An 11,338-nucleotide genomic window follows, 5' to 3' on the forward strand; every position below is an offset into this window, starting at 1 on the left:
CCAGTAGTGACTTTCTTTTTGGAGAATCCTCCTGCCCATATCCTGTAGTGAGTTTAAAGAGCTCTATCTCCTGGAGTTGAGGTTCTGAAGAATAGGGGCTCTGTTTGCTAAGATTGAATGAGCGTTTGCATCACAAAAGTGATGCAAAACTACACAAAATGTTTTTTCACCTATTTACTTTCCATCGTAAAACCTGTTTTACATTGAAAATAGCTTGAAAGAAATGCAAAGCAGCTCATAGTGCTGCTTTGTATTACTTAGTGCCAAGGAGGAGTACCATGGCAGGAGTAGTTCATGGGTATTCCCATTCAACCACCCAAGGTTTCAGACGCTAAGCACTATTTACTTAAAAAAGTAGGCAAGGTTTAGCGCCAGAAAATAGTGTCCATTCCAGATAGGCACTATGAGGGAGAAATACTTTGATTTCTGCTTTTTTTCTGACTTTCTATGTGTGCTGCACTGTACAGCATACATACAAAGTGGGAAAAGGTTCACATTTAATCTAAGCATAGTATTTTGTACTGGAAGATAATCCTTTCAGTACAAAATCTATGCTAGACTGACGGAAGCACCCTTACACTATGGTGCAAAAGTGTGTCCGTGGCGCACATTTCTGCGCCGGCCTTAGGGAATGGGAAGGAGAGTACCATATTTCTGTAAATATGGCACTCTCCTGCTCTCTCCTTCTCATGCAGCACAGTATTTGCAGCTGCTGCACTGCATGCGAAACTGGTAAATCTGGCGCTAGGAGTAAACCATCTGGTTCTTCCTTGTATGTTTGTCCTTGCAGAGTGTTGAAAAAGATCATTACCTCTATAAGCTCTATCTTCCCAAAACTCTGACCACTTTGTGTTTCTTAGATAAGGTTTTGCTCATCTGCATCTGAAAACAGCCTCCTTAGATTCTTTCACCCTGGCAAATTTTAGGCCAAATTCACTGCTTCCTTTTATTGCTGAATTTACTGAAAGGTGAGTTATTGGTCAGGAACATTCATTTGTGGAGGCAAACCATGTACAGGATTTTTTTCAAACTGGTTTATGCTGGGGTTTAGCACTGAACTGGAAGTGTCTGGGTAATGAATGAATGGAGAGTGATCATGGATGGTTGCGTTGTCGGGGCTTTCATTTTTTTTAGGTCTGTTGGCTGCCTGCAACACCATTGACAATCAGGTCCTACTCACTCGCTTTTCCAATGTCTTCATCAAAGGTCTGGTATCTAAGGGATGAAACATTTTCTGCACGATCAAAACCAGATAATGTAGCTGTGATGTTTTACTTTGGTTTCAGGTCCATGTCTTATTGAGTCCCACTTGAATTTTCCTAATCCCCTTGTTAACCTTTGCTTGCTCCCCCTAGTCTATATGATGAATGAGGTAGGCCCTGCCGTCTTCATGGACGCAGATGACACTCAGCTACTGTTGACTTCTAGGGATCAACTTGGTGTTAAAATCTTAAAGACTTACAGTGGCATTTGCTCTTGTTTCCCTTTTAATAAATGTAAACTTTCTTAAATTGACCCCATTGAAGATCGAGGATGTTTTACATACACTTCCAATGGCTTTCAAGATAGAAGACTAGCCCCCAGCCCAAGGTAACCCCCCGAATCTCTTCTGGGTTAGTAAGAAAGCTTGCAATCCTAACTGAATCCAAATTGACTCAATTTACAGGTCGTAGCTGTTTTTATGTTCTGCTTTTTCGGTTTAATTTTTTTGCATCTAAACAAATCTTTATTTTCTATTGTTTTCTTCAGAAATTCTGGCTGCAACTGTTTTATCCATTCCCCGGTTGACTAATTAGTGCTATGTTCTTAGAGATGTCTGAGAGAAATGTAATTCATCTTCAGAATATCAGAAATGTTGCAGCCAGGTCGATCTGTAATCTCCCTACATTTTACTGTCTCCTACAAAATTCTGCAATTCCATTGGCTTCCTCTTCAGAGGATAATCTATTTTAAAGTTCTCTGCATCACACATGTTTTTATTTTCACAAAGACGAGCCAAACTGCGATGCTCAACATTTCACTCAGTAACATTCTTCTTCCAAGTTGAGATATTTCTCAAATACATGTCTGGTTAATCCCAGATTCAGATAGGTCCGTTCTGAAGGAATCACTCTTCGGAGAATGGGACCAATGTTATGGAACAGCCTACCTTTGCCTCTTCAGACTGGCAAAAAAATTGCTCACATACCTGTTCTTTGATGCAGCTATCTAAGCTGGTCCACTTGTCTTTCTTATGAAATCAGGTGTCTGTAGTGCCAGGAGATCTCATTAAAGGGGTGTATTTTGTGCTTTGTGAAATGTCCTCATAGATAAATTGACTGATTTAGATCAACAAGTGCATCATCCTGTATGATAAAAAGCAGCAGAAACCAGCGGCACCCTCTGGGTCACTTTTTGGACCAAAGCAAGCAACCCAGGTTGGCGCTAAGTTCTGAAAATGACAGTAAAAAGAGGGGGGAGTGGCATAGCACAAGCGAGTGCATCCTGATGTGTGTTAAGGGACTTTGAGCCTATCCGAGTGTCCGAATTAATTGACCTGACCCACCCAGCAAAGGGCATCATAGGCTGAATATGCCAGTAACTATATTGGGACCGTCCTAGAGATACAGATTCCTTGTGGTCTGTCCAAGGTCCAGCAGACAAGACCAAATAGTTAACATGCTGCCACGTTTTAAAAGAACTGACACTTACCAATCCAAGAACTTTACTATACCCGTGTCATAAGTTCCCCATGCCTCGAGAAAGCCTCAGGCCTGTGCACAGAGAGCGGGTGAAACATGTGTTGGCTATTTTCTCTGTTTTGCTCCAGAATATTTATTCTAGACTGCTAGAAAAATACTTTTTATAAAATACTTTGATTATTCTGGCCTCATTTATCCATTTTGGTAACAACCGTCACGTCATAAGAGTCAGAGTGGACGTTTGAGTAAGGCCTGTTAGTGAGCATTCCCTGGATGTGGCCACCAGTATATGGGGAATAACCCCAAATACGTAACAAAGAGCAGGTGGGACAGGGACATGCCAGAGAAACCCTTGAGTCCAGACCTCAAGGGGACTGTGCTATTACTTATGAATGTCGTATTATAGCCTTATAGCCCGCCGTAGCGGGCTATACCGGCTATTAAAGGCCCGCTGCAACGTTAAAGGCCCGAGCCGAAGGCAAGGGACTTTAACAAAAGCAGCGGGACATTCTGCCACTAGAGGGCAGAATGTTGTAACAAATTAAACAAAGGCTTCTCGAAGCTCGAGGGGATTTAAATCCCCTCGAGCTTCGAGAGGCTTTTGTAAAACACTGGAACGTTGCTCTGCGGGCCTTTACCGGCCCGTAGAAGCATGGAGCACTCCTTTGTCTACAATGGAGTGCTCCACATTCCAATGTTCTAATACTACTTCAAATCCGTAGAGTTAGAAACAAAATACTTCCTTTTACTTTAAAAATAAGTATTTGACAGGACATTGATTTATTGTCATTGCTGTGTGGTTTTTGAGTTATGCGTCGTGTTCACAAACCTGTAGCCACACTTCCCCTCAAGGGAGCCTTGGATTGCTCGCCCTCAGCTACCACTGAGCGTCAAGCGCAGAAGGGGCACTTGGACTAGTTACTCAAGATCCATAGTAAGTCGGTCCCCAGGACATCAGGGGTAAAGAGCCTCAGCTACCACTGTAGAGCCCAGTAACGCTTGCATGCCCCATGGTCCTCTGAAAGGGGTTCTGACACAAAGAATATTCTGCAGAGAACAGAAGCAATCCAGTGAAGCTCAGTGCCTTGTTATACTATAGAAATCTAATCTCCGTAGCAATTAGGCTGATGGACTGTATCAAAGGCAGAGGAAAAAGTTACTAGCAAAAGTATTGTTACACACCTTCATCCACTGCAATTAGGTAGAGTCCCACGTGTTATAGAGATTTCATAAACCATTCTCTTTTAATAATGATAAATGTGGAGAATGAATGAAACTAATGTAATTTAGATTACATTATGTGCTTACTTTAGGAGTCTCATATTTGAACTCCATGTTTTGCACACATGAAAATGTGCACCAAGTGGTGAAAGAAAGAAGGGTGCTGCACGTATATAGAGATTTCTTGAAACTTTTACAGAATAATCTTCGTACATGTACTAATGGGAATTACTAGTAACAAGTTTTCTTCTTTAGATTTTGAAATGATTACTACATGTTGATACTTTGAAAATGTATTAGTGTGTTATAGTTACACATTTTAATTGCAAAGAACCTAAGATGCTTCATCAGTGCAATAGATTGGAAAGCAATATGCAACCGTTCTAAAGACTCCGAATATAATGCATATTTTCATTATTTTACATCGTGTATTTCCTGAACAAAATTCAATTTAGGCATGTGTTTTCTTTCAATTGCTTGATTCTGTTCTTATGGAAAAATTGCACAAACTAAATGTGAGACTAAATTGATTCACAGAAAGAGTTCCCATGCTCATGCTAGGACTACTTGCTATTAAATTGTTACTTTGGGAAGATCTGCTGTGAGAAACGTTCCTCTTGAACTCACTCATGAGCCTTTGCTAAACGACTACTGTTTGCGACTTGCATTTTTGAATGGTTCGACAGCTTACGTGATGATTGTCACCTATTTCCCATAAAATGTGTCTTCTCTATGCTGCATGACAATCAGCCTACATGAACTGACAAATGGACTGAGTGCTTTCACCAGATGAAGTGACCCAGGAGGTGCCACCCTGGAACTTGAGACCTTATGTCATATATTTCAGTGATGGGAAATATGCAATTTTTTGCAACCTTTCCAAGGAAGATCTTGCTCCTTTGTGGACTTGTGGACACTCTTGGCTGAAGCATATGTTGTGTGAGCTATTCCCGGACTTCTTTCCCTTTTGGGGAAGAGCTTTGAACTGATATGATTCATGCGCTTTCCAGAACTCTTCCTCTAGAACTCTGGTAATTGACGGACCTAAAGAGATTCTTTTGATTACTCAGCACTCCTAAATTCAATGCCTGATATTGTTGTACTTACTTTGTAACTTATTGATAAAATCTAACTATCTTTAAATCCTGTTTCAGTCTCTCTATGACTTGTCTCCAATTATTGATTGTTCATTCCAATCTGAGTATTAATGATGGATGGGAATTTGAGTAAAGAAATCTCTGCTCAGCAGATATCAATGTTACTATTTTGCATGAATTATTGCTTGCTTGCTAGTCCGACTGAATTTCTTCAGGAGATTTGATGTAGCCGCGATAATTCTGTATTTGTGTAGCTTAGTCTTGAGTGTTATATACATGAACTTAATTACCAGTCTGCAGGTCAGTTACCCAATTCCGGTCCTTATTGGACAACTGGATTGGATTCCCTATATCTGAACCCTCTCAGCACGGTTAAAAGATCCATAGGAGGATCAAGTGAATGACTCTGAGGTGTAGTGTAAAGGGATAAAGTGAGACAAAGTAAATGGGTCCAGTGGTGCTACATCATGGTCTTCTAGTGAGCCACATCGATCTTGTGATTGGGTGTTTTTGAAGATTCTCCATTCTGGATTCTGGAATTCAACAAATATTTTGTGAAGTTCCTCATTTGGCAAGTATCTTCAGAGATGAACTGAGAGTAATGAGGACTTTTTGCCATTCGTAGGTCACAGAACAATGTTGCAGGCCCTATTTCTCATTGTGTTTGTTTATGTTCTTTTCTCTGCGTTTTCACAGTTTTTAATTTCATTTAAAAAAATATGAATTTTGGTGTCATCCAAAATTCATTTCTGATGCTGATGTGGAGTTGTGGACATATTGAGTGGGGTGATGATTTGAAGGACGGATCTCTGCGAATGGTGAAATTAAATGGTTAGTTGTAAGGGAGGGATTGGGCTAAGTGAGCCTAGAAGGTTAGAAGCTCCAGTTTTTTCTAGGCTCTTCCAGCTGTTTTAGGGGCATAGCTTGGTCAGTATGATTGGGGAGGTCTGAGCTTCATATTTGCAATCATGCAGGCATATATTTTTAAAATACATTATATGACAAGCAGGGTGCATGAGAGGGGCTTACGGGGCAGTGGAAAGGGAGAGAAATGCAGATTGATAGAAGTACTAAGTGAGATAAAACACAATATTTTGTAAATTAACTAACATTTTTGAGGACTTTCAAAACAGGGAGAGTGTGTGTCTTTTGTCTATGTGTATGTAAAAATATCTGGTGAAATCCGACAGGCACCTCACCATACCCGACTGAAAGCACCTGTACGGAACTATTTATATGAAAATACATTTATTGGGGGGGGGGGGTAACACTCCAAATGCCCCTCCACCCTCCCACCCCCCCTCCCCACCAAAGCTGCGTCCTTGGGTTTGTGGCAGTCAAAAAAGAAAACGAGATGTGGTAGATGAGTTGAAATATAACATGATCAGTTCAGATAGTGTATTATTTTTCTCTCACTGTGATAATTTGGAAGGAGGAAAATAGTGCATCACCTATGTCCAGCTGACTGGGTACGACCAGAATTGAACTGAACGGGATTCTTTAATTCAGGCTTAGGGTTAAGGGCAATTCAAGTATTCATTTCACCAAGCACACATAGCGTGAGTGTTTCAAAGGGAATTTGGAGACAAAGTCATGGAATGGGTCAGCATAAGAAGTCTGTAGTTCATCCATGTACTCATCTACTCACCATTCCATCATTGCCCTTACTCACCCAATAATTATCCAGACACTGCGTCACTCGCTCATTCTTCCGAAATACTCTCTCCTCTTTTCTAACCACTGACCCATTTTCAAATTTCCCCAGGTATAAATTATTTGTTTTTCAGTTTTCGAGATGCTATTTTCTAGGCTTGCTAAATGTTTTGTGGCAAGTGCATGTAGACTGAAATCTCAAAAGGGAATCCAAATAAATGTGTTTCCTGGCGAAATAGAATTCATCACATCTTGCATGAAACAAGATGAAAAGACTAATTTAGTTGCTCTAATACCTAAGTCAGGACATATATTATTACAGCAGAGAACAAATGAAGACTAAACAAAATGACAGCACGTGTCTCCTTTGACTTACATTGGATATTAATACAAACTTGACAGTATTGACGGTCACAAAGAGGATGCAACAGGAAATTAAATTTCATATAAAAGAATTCTGTTTTTTCCTGGCCACACCATCCTGTCCACTATTGAAACTTTAGCATTTGATGCTGTCAATATATTTGATATCCGGAAGGCAGGAGAGAATTTATGTGGGTATTATCCAACAAAAGGATCCAGTTATGTTTGCTCTTTCTCATTTTAAGAGGCGCACACAAGAAAAAACTGCAAAAATTAGGTAAGCCGTTGAAGAGGCGCCCGCCTTCACCTACCGCGCTGCTGATGGATCGTCATTTGACAGGCAATGCCTCTCTCACAGGACCCAGAAAATATGCATCTGCAATACTATGAGTGGACATGAAAAAATGCATGGAGTGTGCTTTTTTACTCAAACAAATACAGTAGGTCATATGTGCTGATAAGTATGTGCTTCCAAAACGTAGTTAACAGATGAATTGATGTGTATGGTGCTCATTTAAAATATATATATATATATATTAATGATAACTGGAGAGCCCAAGGTTTTCCATTAGCAGCTCAGCAGTCTCGAATGCTGAAGGTATTAAACAACAGGACTAATTACTCTTGACTCCACCCATGTCTCTTTTTCAGCCACCTTACACTTCTCATGTGTTTTCCTGTCCTCCTCTTACTCCTTCTTTCTTCTTTTTCTGCCCTTTTCCTTTTTGCCCTGGTGATGCCCCTAAAATAAGTGTTGAACTCACAAACGGCACCCACATGCCGAATTAATCAGCAGTGTACAATTGTTGGCACTGGGCCAACTAGTGGTGAACTATTCCCTCTATCAAGCCCTACTGGGATTTTAATTCAGGGGTATTTTATTTATTTATTTATTTAGAAAGTTTTATAGAGCGCGAACAAGATCCTTGCGGATATCAGAGCGCTTTACATAACAGCTGGAAGTAAGTAGAACAATACAAAATATGCAGGTAAACAATAATAACAAAGAAGCATAGATGGTGCACATAAAGTAGGAGGATTACAGATTGGTGCTGTCTAATTATAACGGGAAACAGGAGAACTCAGGTCTGAGGAGAGAGAGCTCATGTAAATTTAGCCATGAGAAACGCTTTGACTTCTTTTTTGAAAGCGGCGTAGGAGGCGTTCCGTCTGGTTGCGGGGGGCAGAGCGTTCCAAATTCTGGGCGCCATCCCCGAGAAGGATCGATTATAAGTTTTCTTTTTGTTGAACCTTTGGGGTTTCAGTAAAAGATTTTCAGCACTCCTGGAGGACCTTAAACCCCCAGAGATTGTCAGTTTCTGAGCGAGGTAGCTGGGAGAGCTGTGGTGTAAAGCTTTATGGGTCATGCACGCCACTTTTAGGTGGATTCTAGCTTCAAAAGGAAGCCAGTTCAGGGATTTTAAGTCCGGGGTAATGTGTGAAGTTCTTTTCGAGCCAGTGATGAGTCTAGCTGCAGCGTTGATCGACGCTCTTAAGGGTGCTGTTGCAGCTTTTGGGAGGCCACACAGGGAGACACTTCCGTAGTCAACACAAGGGATAACTAGTGCTTGTACTGCTAACTTGAGGTCCTCTACTGGCAGGAAGGGTTTCAGTTTCCTTAGGATACTTATCTGGAAGTTAGCTCTCTTAGTGGAGTTACTGATGTGTTTTTGCATCATGAGGTTGTTGTCGAGAGTAATCCCCAAGGATTTTGCTGAGTCCACGATAGTTGGTTGTATGTTGAACGCGGTGAGCTGTTTGATCAAGTCATGCATTAAAGGGATCTTGGCCGGTGGTGCTATGAGGAGGAATTCTGTTTTTGATGCGTTCAGTTTGAGATGGTTTTCTGATAACCAAGACTGGGTGATCGTGAGTGTGGAGTTGAGCATCTTAATGTCTTCGATGGAATTGATCTTGAGGTATAGTTGTGTGTCGTCCGCATACATATGAAATTGCAAATTGGATGATTGCAGGATTTCAGTGAGAGGTTCCATGAACAAGTTGAATAGGGATGGTGAAAGTGCGGACCCTTGCGGCACCCCCAGAGATACAGGAGAGGAATTGGAGAGCGCGTTGTTAACCTTGAATTTTTGTGTACGGTTATGCAGGAAGGATGCAAACCATTCTAGCACTGTGCCAGACAAACCCATCCTATGCTCCAGTAGGTCTAATAGTTTCTGGTGTTTGACCGTATCAAAGGCTGATGAGAGGTCTAGTAGGATGAGTAAGCACGCACCGTTCTGGTCAAGGATTTGTAGCGCATCATCAAGAATGTGTGTCATGACCGATTCAGTGCTGTGACCCGCTCTGAAGCCTGATTGGTGTTTATTTAGTAGGTTGAAGTGATCTATGTGAGTGGTCAGTTGTCGGAGAACACATTTTTCCAACAATTTGGCCAAGGTGGGGATATTGGAAATGGGGCGGTAGTTGTTAAGGTCGGTAGGGTCAGCAGTGGGCTTCTTTAGAATGGGTGAGACTTGGCCTACTTTGAGGGAGTCCGGGATACAGCCTTGTTGGAGTGAGCTGTTAATGATTTTGGTCCAGAGTGGAAGAAGCCAAGGGGAGAGGGCTTTGACTGCATTGGCCGGGAGAGGGTCAGTGAAGTGATTGGCCGGTTTCAGGTTGTTGAGAATCTTGCCTAGGGTGTCTTCAGTTTACGTCTCAAAGGAAGACCAGGCTGCCTCATTTTTAAGGCAGGCCTTGGGGGGGGGAATGACATGTGATGGGTGTAGGTAAGGGGGTGGTTACCGTATGAGGGACAGTGTGAAGTGCTCTGTCATTAAGGAGATCCTTTATGATGTTGTCAGTCTTCAGATTGAAGAAGGTGGAGAATTCTTGACAATTAGGATGTGGGCGAGCTAGGTCTCGAGCCCGTTGGGGAGCTTCCTTGGATTGATTTTTGACCAGCTCGAAGAGTTTTTTGGGCCGGTTCTTAGCTTGGTCTAATTGGTGGCTGAAGAAGTCAGCTTTAGTGTGCTTAATTTTTTTGTAGTAAGCATTTCTCTTTTTCCTAAGGAGATTGAGGTGGAGAGCCGATGGGACTGCTCTCCAATTGCGTTCAGCGGACCTGAGGGCTCGTCTGTCCTCATTAAGTAGAGCGTTGAACCAGGGCTTGGAATCTTTAACGGGAGCTCTCTTAAGTTGCAGGGGGGCTGCCTCATTAATTATCGAGGTCATGGCGTTGAGATAGTGATTTGTGAGAACATGGACCTCTGAGGTGTTTACAGGGGGCTGGAGCAGGTGATAACTGGAGGCGGGTAGTGAGTTGGGGTTGATTTTTTTCAAGTCTCTTTTCCAGATCTTAGGTTTCGTGGGTTGCGATGAGTTGAGTTTAAAGGTTTCTTTGATGTGAAAGGCAATAATGTGATGGTCCGACCAGTCACATGGTTGGATCGAATCCACCTGGATGACGTCAGCTTTGGAGATAATGAGATCAAGGGTTGATCCTTTGTTGTGAGTCGGGCTACTACAAGATTGGGTGAGGGCTAGATCATCCAGGAAGTTTTTGAAGCTGTTGACCCCTGAGTCATTAATGTCATTCCAATGGAGGTTGAAGTCACCTAGGAATATTTGGGAGTTTTGACGCCCGTTGTTAGCGGAGATCAACTCCATGAGGTGTTCGATGAAGAGGAGGTTGTCACCTGGGGGATGGTAGAAGATGTGGAGTGAGCATACCGGTTTGCCCTTGCAGCAGATGTTTAGGCATAAGTATTCGCAGGATGGGAAAGAGGGTGAAATGGCTCTGTTTATGGTGATGCTGCTGCGATGTATACAAGCTATGCCACCCCCTATCTTGTCCGATCTATCGAGTCTAATGATGTCGTAGTTCGGTGGTACAAGGATGTCGAGGAGCGGAGTGGATGAGTCTGTTAACCAGGTTTCAGTAAGAAATAGGATGTCAAGATCCTGTGAGATGATGAGGTCAGCTATGTCGGCAGCATGTCTAGAGGCTGATCAGCAGTTTAGAAGAGTGCATTTCAGATGGGGAGCAGTGAGGGAAGAAGAGGGGTCTTGAGGGACAAGGATTCTTCTAAGGTTATTAGCACAGGCTCCTCTGTTGTTGTGTGTGGCGGGTCTGCCAGGGTTGAGGGGGATAGTCGGGATGGTTGTCTGAGAGGGCGGAAGTGAGATGGGGGGGGAGGTTCGTAAGAGTGCAGAAGAGAGAGGAGATCGCTCTCCGAAAGCAGATTGGAGGTGCGAAGAGGGCGTGTACGAGCGTTGTGTGAAGGAACTGTTTTCCAACAGGGAGGGGGCATTTTGGAGGCAGGAGGAATGAGGTCCAGGTGCTCGTGTGATTTATAGAACTTAGATTGCGTGTAGTGC

Source organism: Triturus cristatus, chromosome 5_2 (assembly GCF_964204655.1).
Source record: "Triturus cristatus chromosome 5_2, aTriCri1.1, whole genome shotgun sequence".
NCBI lineage: Eukaryota > Metazoa > Chordata > Amphibia > Caudata > Salamandridae > Triturus > Triturus cristatus.